The sequence below is a fragment of the Meles meles genome, chromosome 1 (genome assembly GCF_922984935.1).
Source record: "Meles meles chromosome 1, mMelMel3.1 paternal haplotype, whole genome shotgun sequence".
In the NCBI taxonomy this organism is placed as follows: Eukaryota; Metazoa; Chordata; class Mammalia; order Carnivora; family Mustelidae; genus Meles; species Meles meles.
In genome coordinates, this window is record NC_060066.1 from 135,958,393 (window position 1) to 135,976,153 (window position 17,761).

Genomic DNA, 17,761 nt, shown 5'->3' on the forward strand with positions numbered 1-17,761 from the left:
TAGTTTGGCTATTATGGACATTGCTGCTATAAACATTCGGGTGCATGTGCCCCTTCGGATCACTACATTTGTATCTTTAGGGTAAATACCCAGTAGTGCGATTGCGGGGTCATAGGGTAGCTCTATTTTCAACTTTTTGAGGAACCTCCATGCTGTTTTCCAGAGTGGTTGCACCAGCCTGCATTCCCACCAACAGTGTAGGAGGGTCCCCCTTTCTCCACATCCTCACCAGTATCTGTCATTTCCTGACTTGTTAATTTTAGCCATTCTGACTGGTGTGAGGTGGTATCTCATTGTGGTTTTGATTTGTATTTCCCTGATGCCGAGTGATGTGGAGCACTTTTTCATGTGTCTGTTGGCCATCTGGATGTCTTCTTTGCAGAAATGTCTGTTCATGTCCTCTGCCCATTTCTTGATTAGATTGTTCGTTCTTTAGGTGTTGAGTTTGATGAGTTCTTTATAGATTTTGGATACTCGCCCTTTATCTGATATGTTGTTTGCAAATATCTTCTCCCATTCTGTCAGTTGTCTTTTGGTTTTGTTAACTGCTTCCTTTGCTGTGCAAAAGCTTTTGATCTTGATGAAGTCCCAATAGTTCATGTTTGCCCTTGCTTCCCTTGCCTTTGGCAATGCTCCTAGGAAGAAGTTGCTGAGGCTGAGGTCAAAGAGGTTGCTACCTGTGTCGCATACAACTTTATTTAACATAAGTTTGATGCGACATGGGGGCCTTCATAAGGGACTGAGAACCTGAAGAAACTGTTCAAGCTGAGAGTTTTTTATGCAGGGTTTGATGATGAATGGACCGTTGTGGAGAAATACGGTAAGACAGGATAAGTGTAGCAAGTTGGGGGGAACTTAGCAAGGCCGGTGTGTCCGGATTTTTCTTAGTGTCCCTCCATCTTGAAGGTAAGGATGTTCTTTTCCTCTGGGTGTAGGGACAGCACCTCTCACACAAGGGTTTTTATGACCTGCTTCGAAGGAAGAAGGCAGGAGAAAGTCACAGAGACTTCCCCACTTCTGCAACTTTCTCAGACTCCTTCAGCTGAAACTCTTCAAGATACTCCAGTATATGCTGTTGTATCTGGTAACAAAAGATATCGTATTTTGGGGTGGCATATTCTGAACCCCAATGTCTCTTATCTAGTATGGAGCAGAATTAGAATTTGAATCCGGATTTAAGGTTCAGGGCGATGCAACTGTTTTCTGCCAACTCCATTACACATGGTGCTAATAGCACATTACAGAAGCTGAAGCCAAAGGCAAAGCTGATAACAGTTTTATTAAAATGCAGAAGAAAGGATTACTGTTTGGGCCTCTAACCCATCATTAAATGAGGCTAGAGAGGAAAAAACTTACATCAGGCAGCTTCTTACCTCCTATACTTCAGAGAATGAGATCTGCCATATGAAGAATTTGTACCACAGGCATCTATTTAAGAATTTAAGATTATACTCAAATGCCTTCTTGTCAAAATAGAGTTTCTTTTTTTGAGGGGATTTTGTGAAAAGTCATTCTTTAAAAGCTTTCCTAAGGAAGTGTCTCAAATTATGTTTCAGTAACTTTCAACGTTAGTAACTAAAACAGAGGGATTCATTTTTTCCTTTAAACATAATTTTTTTTTTTGAGAGAGAGAGAGAAAGAAAGAGCACATGTGAGTAGGGAGAACAGAGGGAAGAGTAGTGGGAGAAGGGGGAGAGAGTATCAGGCAGGCTTCATGCATGGAACTTGTTAGCTGGGCTCAGTCTCACGACCCTGAGATCACCACCTGAGCCAAAATCAAGAGTCAGACGCTTAACTGACTGAGTCACCAAAGCGGCCCTCTTTAAACATAATTTTTAATCCAGAAAAAAAATATACATTGTACTTCCTTTTCACATTTTTTCAAGACTCAAGTATTTTAAAACTGCCTCAAGATATTCCTTCTGATGAAATCAAGATATGTCCGTATTCCCACATCACAAGTGGTAGAAAACTTTTTTCACCAATTTGTTTTTTCATTGAACAAATATCAAAGCGAATCAATGAATTGATTTGCTCTTCTTTCTTGCTTATTAATAATAATGGGACAACATTGATCATCAACCCATCAGTATAAAAACAAAGAGCAAATAAAACATTTAAATAATTGCCAGCATTTCAATGCTCAAAAGGCCTTTTTGTGACCTGTGTCCTAGCATCCTCACATCTGAGCTACTCCTTTGCCCTGTAAATTAAGTGACCGTATGAAACCACACATCACTAAGTAAAGTACACAAAAGCCATGCTGGCTGATAATCACCACTGCCAGCTCACCATAAAATAATCAGCATCTTCCTGAAATCTTTGCGAACTAAAGACATCGGTTAGCGGACTGTTCACATAACTCCCACAGAGCTGACTTCAAAAGTTCATCATTCCTTGCCTGTCAGCAATGCCCAAAATCCCTGACACAGAAATCTGCAAACCGTTAAGTCTCCAAAAATCACAGACCCCTGATTGTGTTTACCAGGGATGCCCTCAGGGAAGGTTTTAGAAAGTCTGGAAGGGCGTTCTCCAGACAGAGGTTGTCTGTGCAGAAAAGGTCGGAGATGGGGTGAGGGATGTCAGCCCGAAATGAGAAAAGATTTTGGCCAAGGAATGGAGGCATACTTGCTTTCCATTAATCATTTTTAAAAGCTTTTTAATGAAATGAAATATACAGAAAGGGTACATATTATTATCGTACAGTTAATGAATTTTCACAAAGAACACAGCTAGGTGACCAGCACTCTGAACTACAACAACAACAACAACAAAACCAGAGTATCACCAGCAGCTCCCCCCCCCCAACCCAGGTCACCCTCTTAGACCTCCTTCCCCAGAGGGATAGTACCTGATTAGTTTGCCTGTTTCTGTGTTTTATGTAAAAGAAAGTAAACAGCGTCCACCCTGCAGTGCCTGGCTTCTCTCACTGAATACCATGTTTCTGAGAGCCACCCACCCATATGGCGGTATTTGCAGTAGATGCCTCCTTCGAACTGCCGCAGTGCCTTCCACTGTGTTGAACATGGCTTGATTATTCATTCTATTACTGATGGGCATTTGGTCCATATACTGTGACCTAAAGTTTACTGTCTGGCTTGGGAAGTTTTTAAAAAATAACCCCATAGGGGAAGAAAAAAATACCCCATGTTTGAGTGAGACACTCAGGAAATTTTGTGGCAGCACAAGGGAAGAAAATAAATGGCCATTTCATTTGCTGAGACCTCTGGCTCTGTTGTGTGCTGCTTTCACTTATCCCCATGCCCTGGCTCAGGAAAAATTGTGACTGTAACTGCTACAAAGAGGGTGAGATGTGGAGTCCCAGAAAATGAGGGAGAGCCTGTGGTCTGTAGGGAGAGGACATGGGAAGGTGTGCGTGTACGTCAACTGTGGAGACGCCTCTGGTCACTGCAAAAATCCTCCCCAAATATCTCAGAGAAGCTAGGATGCCTCAGTCAACCCCAGGCTATTGTGACTTCAGTTTCTGGCATTTCAGCCAAGTGTGGATGTTGGATCATTTCTTTTCTTTCTTTTTTTTTTTTTTTTAAGATTTATTTGTTTATTTATTTATTTGACAGACAGAGATCACAAGTAGGCAGAAAGGCAGGCAGAGAGAGAGGAAGAAGCAGGCTCCCTGCGGAGCAGAGAGTCTGATGCGGGGCTCGATCCCAAGACCCTGAGATGATGACCTGAGCCGAAGGGAGAGGCTTTAACCCACTGAGCCACCAGGCACCCTGTCGGATCATTTCTTACTCCCCAGCTGAGTGAAATAAGTCAAGCAGAGAATCAATTATTATATGGTTTTGCTTCTTTGTGGAGCATAAGGAATAACATGGAGGACATGGGGAGATGGAGAGGAGAAGGGAGTTGGGAGAAATTGGAAGGGGAGACGAACCATGAGAGACTATGGACTCTGGAAAACAATCTGAGGGTTTTGAAGGGGTGGGGGGGTGGGAGGTTGGGTGAGCCTGGTGGCGGGTATTATAGAGGGCACGTATTGCATGGAACACTGAGTGTGGTACATAAACAATGAATTCTGGTACACTGAAAAGAAATTTTAAAATTTTTTAAAAAAATTGAGCAAGAGGGCACCTGGGTGGCTCAGTGGGTTAGGCCTCTGCCTTCGGCTCAGGTCATGATCCCAGGGTCTTGGGATCGAGCCCCGCATCACACTCTCTGCTCTGCAGGGAGCCTGCTTCTTCCTCTCTCTCTGCCTGCCTTTCTGCCTACTTGTGATCTCTGTCAAATAAATAAATAAAATCTTTTAAGAAAAATTGAGCAGGAAAAAAAGAACAAAAAAAAAAATGAGATCATGAACTGTTTATTTGATCCAATGAGGCTTAAATCATTGGCCCCATCAGACTAACCTTCCTATTTTTAATAGCGATCTGACCAAAAGCTTTCTCTAGCACACATAGCTCAGCTGTTTTCTTCCCTCTCCAAGATCACAACTACCCTGCTTCAGATCTTCAGGGCTTCTAAAATACTAACTGCTCACTAGGTTTCCAACAATTTGAGGCAAAGCTAGTGTATTTTCAGACAGTCTTTCTTTATCTGGGTGCACTGGTTTAAAATACACCAGTTTGCCCTCATTAGAGGTTTCAGTCACCCATCTGGAACTAGAAGATCCTCCTAATGTATCATCAGAAGGTCAAGTAGTCACCTAACACTGTGTCCCAACACCGACATCATTCATCTTGCTTCATCTCCTCACGTAGGCATTTTATCATCTCACATCACCTCAAGAAGGAGGTGAATGGAATACAATACAGTATTTTGAGAGAGAGAGAGAGAGAAACAGACCCCACATTCACATAACCTTTATTAGAGTTATGTTATAATTATTCTATTTTATTACTGTTTAACATTGTGAATCTCTCCCTGGGCCTAATAACTTATAAATTAAACTTTATCAGAGGTATGTACGTAGAGGAAGAAGCATAGTCTGTATGGGGTTCCGTACTCTCACAGTCTGTGCTTTCAGACATCCACTGAGGGTCTTGGCACATATCCCCTGTCGAAATGGGAAACTACTATATTCCTAAATACTTAAGAGAGAAGACTCTTGAAATTTGACCCCCCAATCATCAGTATATAAATCCAAAGTGCCTTTAGGATCTAAAGATAACAAGAATCCTCATTTGAAGAAGGAAGGCTGGGAAAACAGAAGGAAGTGAAGTATTTAGACTCACTGGTTTGGAAAGACTTTTAAAATATTTATATCAGTATCAAGAACTTATTTATGTTTTATTTCTTGAGAAGGCTTTGGAGATATTACATGTAAGTCCTCAAGGATTTTAAGCATTATTTCATAAAGAATGTGCTACTGTTTATAAATACGAATGTATGAGATGAGAGCAAATATTTTACGACTTTTAATGATCTTTTTTCTTCTTGACCTCCCTTGACTGCATCCATCTTTTGACTTGTTTTTTTCCAAACTTTCCAAGCCCTCAATGATGAGGGATGCTGGTTTATGGGACTTTCTAAAAGAACATCTAAAAAGACTAATGATTTCTTGGGTTGCTCAAGTACCCATGATTCACAAGCACCCAAATCTAATGATGTTAAAGTACAAAGGGTTAAAGTATGTGGATATGATAATATTTAAAATCATTATTATAATAATATTATAAATTATTATAAGAATGTAATAAATATCATTGTTATAGTAGGATGTATAAATCTTAAAAAAGTAAAATTACGAAATACAAAGTTCTTCCTACCCATGACTATCAGTTCTTCAAGCTAACATTTTCTGTGCTTTCCACTTTTGTGCCCATCCTTGTGTACTTTCATGCCTTTTAAAAACTGATCTTCATGGGGCGCCTGGGTGGCTCAGTGGGTTAAAGCCTTTGCCTTCAGCTCAGGTCATGATCTCAGGGTCCTGGGATGGAGACCCGCATTGGGCTCTCTGCTCTGCAGGGAGCCTGCTTCCCTTCCTCTCTCTCTGCCTGCGTCTCTGCCTACTTAGCCTGCTTTCCCCCCTCTCTGCCTGCCTCTCTGCCTACTTGTGGTCTCTGTCTGTCAAATAAATAAAAATCTTTTAAAAAAATAAAAATAAATAAAAACTGATCTTCACAATGACTCTGAGGTTTGAGAAAACTGGACTTCAAGAGGTGAACACTTCGCCAAAGTTATAAGATTGTGAGTGACAGAGGCAGAGCTTAAATCCAGCTCTGGTTACAGCCTAAGCCTCCCCCTCTTGTTAGCTGCGGCCGCCCTCGTACTTACAAGCTGTCCATGAAGGCTGACACCAAGGCAGTTAGCCTGAATACCACACTCTGGGCAGGCAAAGGCTTAAACTGTTAACTCCCAAGGTGAGTAAAATTTCCATTGAATTTATTGAAAATCATGAGATCTAGTTCTCCAACAATTAAAGGGACAAAGTCAGTATGAAAATTGGGTCTTGATTTTGTCTCTCTTTTTCATCAGGTAACATAAAGAAAATTCCATTTGGAGAACAAGGATTATGATGTCCACTGACTGTCTGCTCTGTTCTGTGCTGTGTGGTGCTAGGAATAGAGAAATATACAAAATGTGGCTCCTACATCAAAATACAGTAACATGAGACTACTGTATCTGTGACACTGGGCAAATGAAGGTTCTGTCTCTTGACTCTGAATTTACTTCCTATTCATGACTATCAGGGATTAATAACCCACAATGGATCCTTCTTTGTCTAAACTGCTAAACTGAGTTCTTTCTTACTATATGTGAGGAATTCATGAATAACACCATCAAAAGACAGCCTCAGAGTGCACATATTTTGTTCCTTTAAAGGCTCATTTCCAAGTTTTCTCCCCCAAACATTTACCCCATGTATGTATCTCTCTGCTCCCATCTTCCCAACTAGAGCACCTGTGCTGATATCAGCATTAAAAATACAGATTCTTCCTTAGGCAGAATCTGCACTCCACTCTCAGTAGAGATTTCCAGAAGATGAGAGACAAAATCGTGGAACTAACCATATAGAGCACCTGATCTGTCCTTTCTTATAAAAATGGAATAACTAAGACTCTGAGAAGCTAAGTAGCTTGTCTATGGTCAGAGGGAAATAAACAATAAACCTCAGACTTAAACTTGGGCCTTTCCCCCCCTACAATGCTTTAGTGCATGCCACAACCTTTGGTCAGAGAAGTTTCTGATAGGAGCTCTGGCCCATCACTTGGCACAATTCTCAGATTCTTGATGAAAGGTAGTCTCTGGCACTGAGATTACTCTGGAAGCTCCACACAGTGCTGCTCTCCCAATAGATCAGAAACCACAGTGCCTAGTTTGAGGTGTTACAGAGGAATAAAGGATGGTACACAAACATAAACGACAAGGGACAAAAAAGGATGCATATCATCAATAGAAATGTTTATGGAGAACCTACTTATTGTGTTAGAAACTTGTCACAAACTGAACTGCATCCGCCCTCCCAACCATTCATATGTTGAAACCCTAACCCCCAATGTGACTATATTTGGAGACAGGGCCTTAAGGAGATAATTAAGATTAAATGGGGTCACAAGTGTGGGGCCCTAATCCAATAGGGTTGGTGTCCTCATAAGAAGAAGAAGATACAACAGGAGCATGTGTGAACAGAGGAAAAGCCATAGGACACAAAGAGACAGCGGCCATTGACAGGCCAAAGAGAGACCTCAGGAGAAACCAAACCTGTTGGCACATTAATCTTGAACTTCAAATTTCCAGAACTGTGAGAAAATAAATTTGTTATTTAAGCCACCCACAGTCTGTGGTATTTTGTTATGGCAACCTGAACTAGTACAATAAAGATGGCCAAAGTGAAGGAGCTGCTGAAGACTACCTCAGTCTCACTCTGTTCAATGCTTACCTGGGCCCAGGGAGATGTGGAACTGATGCACGGCTGAACTGTAATCAGGTAGTTTCAAGATAAGCAGGTCCATGCTAAAACAAAAAGCAAAAGGACATAAGTAGCAGTGAAAGTTGTAGACAGACATGAACAATTTCTTTTTTTCTGTGGCTTATCTGTCTTTCATCCTTTAATTGCCTTGTTTCCTTGGTAGTTTTATAAGAACAAACATTTATTTCAGAAAACTCGTTTCCTAACAATTTAGAACAAATGTAAACTATTTGAAACTTTAGATGGTCAATGTTTAGAAAATGTTTATGCCAAGGAAAAGATAAATTCTACTGAAAGAATCTGTGGAGGAATATTAGCAAAAGTGGCAGAGAATGGACCTCTGAAAATCTCCATAAAAGCAGTGAGAACATTTATAAAAATTGTCAGAATTAACTTTTTCAGAACTCTTAAAATTAATCAAAGGCTTATGGCAATCTGGGAAGAGTCTATTCAGGAAGAAAGGCTTGATCTCAAGACCAGCAAGCTTTGTGACATTTTAACTTGCTCTATCTCCATTACTCCTCTGCAACTCAAAAGTAGACTTGAAAATCAGTGGTCCTCAAGCACAGTGGAAACCAACAGTGTGGCAACCACTGGAGGGGGCAGAATGGGGTTTGGGTTCCTTCAAAATTCTATTTTCAGAAAATTGGCAGTATTTGGTCTATCTGGTCATTCTTAGAAGACTCTGCTTACAAAGCTGTCTTTACTTGGATTGACTTGGAACTTACCCACTAGGAAGAATCTTTTCCCAGAATCATTAATTGAAAACATTACAGCTGCCTAGGGTGGCAGATAAGAATTGGGTCAAACAACAGCCTAACCAAAAAGCTTAAAAGAAAAAGGTGGGAACTGAGATATCTATAGGGAGCTTTGAAAAGCTTTCATATATCTGTGGGAATCTAGAAGGCTTCATGCATGGCCAAAGTCATGAACATGCTCAAAAAAGACCCGAGAAGGGGCCTAAATTCTCACCTCTGACTGACCTTCAGGCTTTACATAAGCAGGAAGTAAAGGCTACGAGTTGGAAACTGTCGGGGTGCATGGGTGGCTCAGTTGGCTAAGTGTCCAACTCTTGATTTCAGCCCCATGTCAGGTTCTGTGCTGATCATGGAGACTGCTTAAGATTCTCTCCCTCTCTCTCTCTGTAACCCCCAAATAAAAAAAATTTGGAAAATGCCTATCTGAATGTTGAAGGTGTGCCCCCAAATACTCATACAGAGTTCCTCAGCAATCTCCCACACATTTAGTGAAATTTCTATTGAATCACAAACTGGCCACTAAGCTAAATGAGCAGAGAATTCAGTGGCCACACATGACAAAATATACAGAATTAAACGGCAGACTCAGTTCAGAAAAGCCACCTAAACAAATCAACGGCAACAGCACATGCTAGGAGAGGACAGAATGATTCTCAGCCTCACAACGTTATATTATTTGAACATACAATTTTCAATAAAAAATACGAAACATGCAAAGAAAAAAGGCCATATGGCGTATACGGCCTTTTTTCAGGGGAAAAATGCAGTCAGTAGAAACCATCTCTGAGGAAGCCCAGATGCTGGACTTACTAGACAAAGACTTCAAATCAGTTACTTGAAATATGTTCAAAGAACTAAAGAAAACCATGTCTAAAGAACTAAAGACAAGTAAGAGAAGGATGTCTCACCAAATAGATAAGAATTATAAAAAAGAACCAAATAGGAACTCCAAAGTTAAAAAGTTCAATAACTGAAATATAAAAATTCACCACAGGAGTTCAACAGCATATTTAGATTGGCAGAAGAAAGAAGAAAGAATGAATTTTAATATAGGTTAACTGAGGTTATATAGTCTGAGGCAAAGAAAAAACAAAAAGAATGAAGAAAGATTAACAGAGCCCCCAGAGACCTATGGGACACCATCAAACATACCAAGATATGTATAATGACAGTTCCAAAAAAGAGGACTGAAAGGGATAGGGGAAAATTTTGAAGAAATATTTACTGAAAACTTTCCAAATTTCATGAAAAACATAATCTACACATTCGAGAAGCTAAAAAGGAAGGAATGAAGGAAGGAAGGAAGGAAGGGAGGGAGGGAAAAAAATTGTCCAAGTAGAATAAGCTGAAAATGATTAACACTTAAATCATAATCAAACTGCTAAACTCTAAAGACAAAAAGAGAAGCTTGAAGTCAGCAAGAGAGTCTGGTAACATTAACAGCTGATTTCTCATCCATGCCTATGGAGGCCAGAAGGCAGTGAGGGATGCCATATTCAGGGATGACATATTCAGAGTACTGAGAGAAAGACCGTCACAAGAATTCTATATCTAGCAAAACTATAAAGAAATTAGGACATTCCCAGATAAAAACTGAGAGAATGTGTCACTAGTAAACCTGACCTACAAAACACAGTCCTTCCTTCAGGCTTAGGTGAAAGTACTCTAGACAATAACTTGAATCCACATGGAGAAATAAAAAGCACTCGTAAAGATAACTGCACTGTAAATACAAAAGACAGTATAAATTTATTATTTTTTTGTAACTCATTTTCTATTTGATTTTTTTTTTTAAGATTTATTTATTTATTTATTTATTTGAGAAAGAGAGTGTGTGTGGTTGGGTGGAGGGGGGAGGCAGGGGCAGAGAGAGAGGGAAAGAGAGAATCCCAAGCAGACTTTCCACTGAGCCCATCATAGGGCTCAATATCATAACCCTGAGATCACGACCTGAGCCAAAACCAAGAGTCAGATGCTTAACCAACCGAGCCATCCAGGTGCCCCTTCTCCTATTTGATTTAAAAGACAACTGCATAAAACAATAACCACAAATCTTTGCTGATAGGCATATAATGTATGAAGATGTAATTTTTATGATGATAATAGTGAAGGAGTGGGAAGATAATGAAGCTATAAAAGAGCAAAATTTTTATATACTTTTAAAAGTATGTTGTTATTCATTCACATGAAAATTTTACAAGATGTCAGTTGTAACTCTAGGGCAACCATTAAGAAAATAACTTGAAAAATCCATGGTGCAGATGGTTTACTTATATCCAGCAAACTTTTACTGGTATATATAAAACAATGCTAGAGCCAGTATGAATTAGTAAAATCTCTGAAGAAAGGAAGTTCTTCACTGAGGACGTCATTTTTATTGATTTCTCAACACCCAGTGACTAGAAGAGCAAACAAAGTGTCCTTTCATTCACTTTAAATCAATCTATTGTGTGGGCCTATTATGTGTCAGGTTCTGTTTGATGCTGTAAAGTAGAGGCTTAGTGGAGTCTGTCTTAATGAAAAGCTCTCTATTTTTGTTATTTTAATTTCCTAATGACTCAGATCTCTCTTGATCAGCTGTCTTGTTAATCACCACCATACTCAATCTAACCTGTTTATTCACTCAGCAAATACGTGTGGAGCTCCTGTTATGTGTCACCCATTGGAGATACAGTGGTAAACAAGGTGAACAGAGTTTGTGTCCTCCTGGCCTCAGGAAATTTACATATAACGTATAAGGTAATCGCAGGGTGGGGGGCTAGGGGGTGAGTGTGCTGGGAAGAAAAACAAAACCAGGGTATAGGGTGGAATGCTTCTAGATAATGGAGTCAGAAAAGAACCTCTCTAAAGAAAGAACTTCTGACCGATGAACAGAAACCTAAATGAAATGCAAAGATCTGGGGAAGGAGAATTGCAGAAAGGACAACTGCAAAGCTGATGTGGGAATGAGCTGGGGCCCCAAGATGAGTAGGGAGGCCGGTGTCCTTGGAGTCTCCTCTCTCAATATATGACTTGGATTCATAGCATCCTTCCACGCCTCCTGCCACGGCCCCTATCTTGACACGTGGCACTCACATTTAACTGACTTTAGGAATTTTCTCATTGTTCTTGCCCCAAGAATGTGTCTCACACAACTCATCCTAAACCCACTGCCAGAATTGTTTTTCCAGAACAATTTCGTCATGTCTCTGCACAATCAAGAAGTTACAATGGCTTCTTAGTGCTGTTGAGCCCTTCAGCTCCTCCACAAGCATGTACTGGTTTCCTACTATATCTCAGACACTTTTCTAGCTACTGTGCATACATTAATGCAAATGAAAACCAGGTTTCTGCTCTCACAGAGCTTATGCGCTTGAAGGATAAGACAGACACCAAACAAGGACACCAATAAACATCAGGATAAATTCAGATAATGTTAAGTGTCAAGAAAAACACCCAGAGAAATAGCAACCAAGTGGGTAGTCTGAGGTGGTCTGAGGTGGTTTGGAAAATCTGGGGTCAGGGTCTTTCTGGGAGTGGGAAGAGCAGGTGTCAAGGCTCTAACATGGGCTCTTCTAGGGGAAGGGTTAGGGCACCTCCTGTGGGAAGTGTCCCCAGCACACTAGGGAAACAAGCTACCTCTCCTCTGAGTGACTAAACACAGTGACCATATTTCTATTTGTGTGCCTGTCAACATAATCAAGTTTGTCTCCCTCTGATAGGCTCTGGGGCCATTGACTATAAACAGCATATCTAATTCATATTATGCTCCCTGGAGCACATGTCACTGATAAACATCTATGCACATGAAGTAAATGGAGCTTAGGGTCCTAGCGTGGCAGGTAAAGCCATGCATTACTGAGCTCCTGTCCAACCTTCACTCACATTCCTGGCTCTTTGTAAGCCAGTGTCCTCACACCCTAGTTCTCTGTGGGTAAAGCCTGATACAGGTATCCCCTGCCTTCTGAAAAAGCCTGCTTTGTGCCACTCTGTTTTGTTGTTGTTGTTGTTTTTTAGGAAAGACCTATATTAGTGGAGGATACCCTTGGCTTTATGCTTATGAAAGTTTCATAGGAATACTCTATGGGCTTATGAAAGTTTCATAGGAATACTCTACTTTCTAATAGCGGAGGATACCTGCATTACATGAATATAAAATTCTGGAACACAAATTATTGTTTGTCTAGTTAGAATCACTTTCTTCTCAAGAATTACCATGGTTTAACTCCTGGATTGAATTAGTTGATGATCTCTTTCAAAAATAGTTTAAACTTTTGAAATTGATATGAATCAATGTTTTAGCTTAAAGATGTTGTTGAAAGACTGTCATTGATCTATTCATCCAACTAGTGTTATTAGTAGTCAATATCATTTTATATCTTTCTACATGCTAGGTATATACTTGTTCTTGGGTATATAAGGATGAATAAAATACATACGTTCTGTTGCCCTTATGGGCTTTATAGTCTAGCCAGGGATGCAGGTAAGAAACAAAAAACCCAATGGATATTAACTCCTACTATTCAAGAAACAAACAGCATACAGGAGCGAGAATAACAGGGACAATTTTGCATAGTGTGGGCCAGAATGCCTGACATTTAAACCTCGACTCAGCTGTGCAAGAAACCTTACAGCTTCTAATACATTCTAAATACTTTCTTAGTTCTGACAGGCAGTTTCCAAAGTCCTGTGGCCATTAAACTTTTCTACGTCCTTATAAAAAAAGGTGTTCGAGGTTTGTCCTCCACGAGTGCGAATTCTCTGTGCGTTCACTGTATCCTGTCAACGGAAAGTAAGAATGCCTACCAGGGAGATGACGACTCTCTCTTCTCGGCCTCCCCGGGGAGCACGTGCTTAATCACGGAGCGCCGCGGGTTGAGGAGCTGCACCTGTGGCTGTGTTTCCTCTCGATGGTGTTCCTTCCAGTGGCTCCAAGCATGCAGACCTCTGTGGGCTCACAGTGGGCCAGTCCCACAGCCAATACATCCACCCGCTAGGTTATGCGGTTCACCTGGTGAGAACACGATGGCTGAGGCACGCGTGGAGGGCGTTCAGGTTAGATGCTGGTGTGACCTTGTGAGCCCCGGATATTATTCCACCCCTGACCCGCGACTTCGCGGCTCGGTGGTGTGGGCCCTGGAAAAGGCCCTGCCAGAGAGTAGGCTAATTAAGGTAGATACTCCGCAACCTCACAGAGGTAGTGCCAGAGGGCTTTTATAAAGCCAGCTTCGCGGTTCATTGGTAAGCAGCTCCCGCAGTCTGCTCAGAAGCGGGACAAAGGACACGCAGCGGCTGGAAGGGCACGAAGCGGCGGAGGCTGACTGTGTCTGCGCATGCCCCAGCCGGACCGGAAACGAAGTGTGAGTTCCAGAGACCTGAAAAACAAATACGGAGGCTTTCCCATCCCCCACCCCTGCATTCCGGAAGGGAATGTATGTAAATACTAATTAATAAAGAGAAGGACCAGCAGTCACGGGACGGGTATTCTTTGACCGAGGTTACTGATCTGGTTTTAAGCAATCTGAGGTGCTGTGAGCGGACACCCCGGCAACACAGCACATCCGAGAATTTAGTGACTGTCAGTTTGTGATTCATCAAATAAAAACACAGGGTGTCTAATCTGGGCCTGTAACAGCTGAGAAGTGATAAGAAAAGCAATACTGGAGTAGGGAGAGAGAGCCTGAGTGGGGTGGGGTGACCTTGGATGAGAGGCCTGTCGCGTTTCTGTTGAGAGGAGTTCTTTACCACTGGCGGAAACGCTTGGTTCCAAGACTAAACTCAAATAAGGATCTTAAATATAAATCTATTGTTGTTATAAGAGCCTATAATTCCTATAAGCATTTCTTACCCAGTTGGATTTCTTCTTTTATCCATTCACCAGTGTTTGATAAACACCTACCACGTGCCAGATACTATTGCTGCTGGGACTTCAGCACCTCCAATGGAAACAGAGTAAGTCTAGAAGGGTGGGGCGGGGGAGGACAGAAAATGAACTAAGCAACAATCAAGAGCTGGGAAATAAGGCAGGTCCTAAGTGGGTGAGGATGCAGAGTGATAAGAAAAGCCTCAAGAGAAACCCTCTTTAAGGGCTATTATATGGAATGGTCAAGGAAGGCTCCTCTGATAAGTGCCATTTCGTGGCGAGCCCTGGGAAGATGTGGGGGAACGCATTCCAGGCAGAAGGGAAGAAGCAAGCGCAAAGTCTTGGGGCAGGAGTGTGCTTGGTGTGGTCAGGGAACAGCAACAAAGTCATTTGGCTGTGCAAATGAGGGACAGAATGGTAGGAAATTAGAAATGGAGGCAGGGGCCAGCTTTATAGGCTATGAAAGACTGAGATGGGACGCCGTGGAAAGGTTTTGACCAGAGGAGTGAAGTATCTAACTTCGACTTGAGGGGACTCACTCTGACTCTGCGTGCCACATAGAAGGGAAGCAGAATACCCCAGGGACGAGGCTAGGGTAGTAGATAATTAACACATTATGAACATGAGCTTCATCAACCATACCAGGAAGCCCTGGTCAAGGTGAGTTAATAAAGCTTTCCTTGAGCTGGAATTCAAAACCATGGAACTTCAATGAATCAGGATGTTTGTGGGATGGAATAGTCTTATTAGCAGACTGTCCAAATAGCAGCCATCAGCCACATGTGGCTATCGAGAATATGCAATGCAGCTGGTCTGAATGGAGACATTCTAGAAGCATAAATTACACTGAGTTTCAAAGACTTGCTATAAAAAAAAATAAATAAATCCCAAAACCAGAATGTAAGAGATCTCATTAATAATTTTTTATCACTACCTATTGAAATGATAATGTTTTGGTTATACTGGGTTAAGTAAAACTTACTTTTTTTTTTCTCTCTCCTCAGAACGCTTATTACGGGGCACCTGGGTGGCTCAGTGGGTTAAAGCCTCTGCCTTCAGCTCAGGTCATGATCCCAAGGTCCTGGGATCGAGCCCCACATCGGGCTCTCTGCTCAGCGGGAAGCCTGCTTCCTCCTCTCTCTCTTTCTCTCTCTGCCTGCCTCTCTGCCTACTTGTGATCTCTGTCAAATAAATAAATAAAATCTTAAAAAAAAAAGAACCCTTATTACATATAGTGTAAATGTCCCATAATTAGCATTTTATTAGATATTCTATTGTTTCCTTTTTTAAAGGTTTTATTTATTTATTTGAGAGAGAGAGCGAGAGAGAGAGCATGAGCAGGAGCAGAGGGAGAAGCAGACTCCCCACTGAGCAGGGAGCCAGATGCAGGGCTCAATCCCCAGACTCCAGATCACGACCTGAGCTGAAGGCATTAACCCACTGAGCCATCCAGGTGCCCCACCCCAATTGTTTTCTTTTTTTTTTTTTAATATATTTTTTATTTATTTGACAGAGAGAAATCACAACTAGGCAGAGGCAGGCAGAGAGAGAGGAGGAAGCAGGCTCCCTGCAGAGCAGAGAGCCTGATGCGGGGCTCGATCCCAGGACTCTGGGATCATGACCTGAGCCGAAGGCAGAGGCTTTAACCCATTGAGCCACCCAGGCGCCCCCCCACCCCAATTGTTTTCTAACAAAAGCCTAACTCAGCAAAATGACAAGGGTTTGTCTTCTTCTTTAAACATCACAGGGCCCAGCACACCTTTGTGTTTCATAAATGCTTTATCTTAGGGCAAAAGGAAGGCCATGAATGCCAAGCTGTTGGCAAGCTGCTCTAGAATTTTCAGGATCCAGTTAGTTTTACTATGTATGGGCATTCCCACAGCAACATCTAGACAAGTTGCAATAAAAAGAATAATGTGGCTTCTCTTTTCAAAGGAGTCAATTTGACAAAGCAATGATAAAGGAAAGTAATCTCCCTGGTAAGTTAGGATCACATTTTCCAAATGAAGTCAGAAGTTTTGATTATGGACATTTTTTTCTTCTACCTCTGGTCCCCACGGACTGCTAATCTTTCCTTGTGCCAGAATTCAATCCTGAATTTCCCCTGCTGTCAGTAATGGATGTAGGCAAGACCTGCCTTTGTCCCATGGAATCCAGATATTAAGACTAAGGTTTACCTCCACAACAGGGAAGAGGAAAGTTCTGCTCAGGACTGGATGATCATACTCTTGAAATTAACTTTGCCTGTTTCTTTTTACTTTTTTCATATTTTATCTTTTATTACATCTAACAAAAGTAGGTAGGAAATTTTTTTTTTACCTTTTTTTTAATGTGACCACTAGAAAATTTTAACCCACTGAGCCACCCAGGCGCCCCAACCACTAGAAAATTTTAAATCACATTTGTGGCTCACATTATATTTCTATTGGACAGCACTATCCAAACAAATCCTTTGATTTGATGAAAATGTTTCTAAATGTATCATCTGTTTCCTAGTTTTAATAAACAAAATCATGCAAAGTATAGCTAATGTGATTAAATTTACTTTCATTTATGTGGTGAGTGTGTCAGTTCTCTTGCATCATCAAAGGAGCTATATCGTTGTGAAGATGGTAACAATGGCTCCTCCACATTGGCTCTGCCCTTGGAGAGGCTTTGGGTCCTTCATTTCACAGACCATGAGCTTAATAGGTTTCTTGCCTGAGACCACAGGGACCTATTTCTCAAGAGTTAGTGTGAGAACTGTTACTTCCCAGAAGGACAAGCTTTTCTGGATCATTCTATCTGTCATCTTGCTAATTCAGCTTTTCACCTCCCAAACGTATACATGTCATGGGTTGGGCCCCAGACTTAGGCAGGGCAATGAAAACTACAGGGTGGATCCACTGTATGGGGGCTTAGAGGTTCTTAAGGTGGGAGGGTCTGTGTAGGCATGAGGGGCTGTGGTGTGGGAATGGGGTGGGGAACCCATACAGAGACAGCCACTAATGTGAACCACCCTCAGGCTACATCTCTCTCAATCCTACAGTGCCTTTCCAATGTCCCAGGAATGATTCCGCTCCAGAGGAAAAAGCTGAACTCAATAGAGGGGAGGCTGCCTCACTGAAGATGGCAATATACCCTCAAAAGACAACTTACTGGGGTCACCTGGGGAGCACAGTCAATTAAGCATCCTTGGCTTTGGCTCAGGTCATGATCCCAGGGTTGAGAGATCCAGCCCCATATTGGGCTCTGCACTCAGTGCAGAGTCTGCTTAAGACTCTCTCTCACTCTCCCTCTGCCCCCCTCCCA

General features: G+C 41.7%; 1 long non-coding RNA gene across 1 annotated transcript; it reads right to left on the bottom strand.

The window, feature by feature from the left end:
- Window positions 1-639: 639 nt before the first annotated feature.
- On the bottom strand, window positions 640-13,932 carry LOC123936976. The gene is made up of 3 exons (XR_006817393.1): window positions 13,414-13,932; window positions 7,841-7,914; window positions 640-1,081 (listed from the first exon to the last, which is right to left on the bottom strand). It is a non-coding gene; the product is annotated as an uncharacterized LOC123936976 (long non-coding RNA).
- Between the last annotated feature and the right edge of the window lie 3,829 nt (window positions 13,933-17,761).